Source organism: Orycteropus afer, unplaced genomic scaffold (genome assembly GCF_000298275.1).
Source record: "Orycteropus afer afer isolate SDZICR_OR568_19922 unplaced genomic scaffold, OryAfe1.0 scaffold00132, whole genome shotgun sequence".
NCBI lineage: Eukaryota > Metazoa > Chordata > Mammalia > Tubulidentata > Orycteropodidae > Orycteropus > Orycteropus afer.
The window spans coordinates 8,228,909-8,229,635 of record NW_006921719.1 but is presented as its reverse complement, the minus strand read 5'-3'; positions in this window follow the sequence as shown (position 1 = coordinate 8,229,635).

The following is a 727-nucleotide window of genomic DNA, read 5'->3' as shown; positions in this document are numbered from 1 at the left end:
GCCACCAAGTCGATTCTGGCTCCTGGCAATCCCACGTGTGTCAGAGTAGAACTGTGCTCCATAGGGTTTCAACGACTGATTTTTTGGAAGCAGATCACCAGGCTTGTCTTCTGAGGAGCCTCTGGGTGCACTCATAACTGCCAATATTTTGGTTAGTAGCCAAGCGTGTTAACTGTTTGCACTACACAGGGATGCTTACTGGTTCCATACAAAAGAATGACTAAATAAACTGAGTATATCAAAAACAATGGGAGCCAGGCTTCTCACTGACAGGGAAGGGAGTTACAAATATGGAAAGGGAGGAAGCTACAATGTACCCCATGGGATTGGACTGCAGTCATATGAACTCACCATTTTCAACATAGATACAGATAGAAGTATAGATGTAAATGTATGTGTGCATATTTTTAAACATATATTTCTTAGCTCTCTGTTCATTGAGAAAAGGCAATACCCCAAAGCTATACACATACCTAGTGTCCAGATATGCAGGGGAGGCAAAGAACAGCAAGCAGAGAGCTATAAGCTGAATAATTCCTATAGCTCATACAGGACTCACAGATGTTTGGGTTCAAATTACCAAATAACAAAAAGAAATAGGCAATTTTAATATCCTTGCATCTATTAAAGAAATTGAATTTGTAATAATAATAGTAATATAAAAAAAAACCTTCATACACACAGGCACCTGTTCTTAGAGAGAAATTTATGGCAGTGCAAATATTTG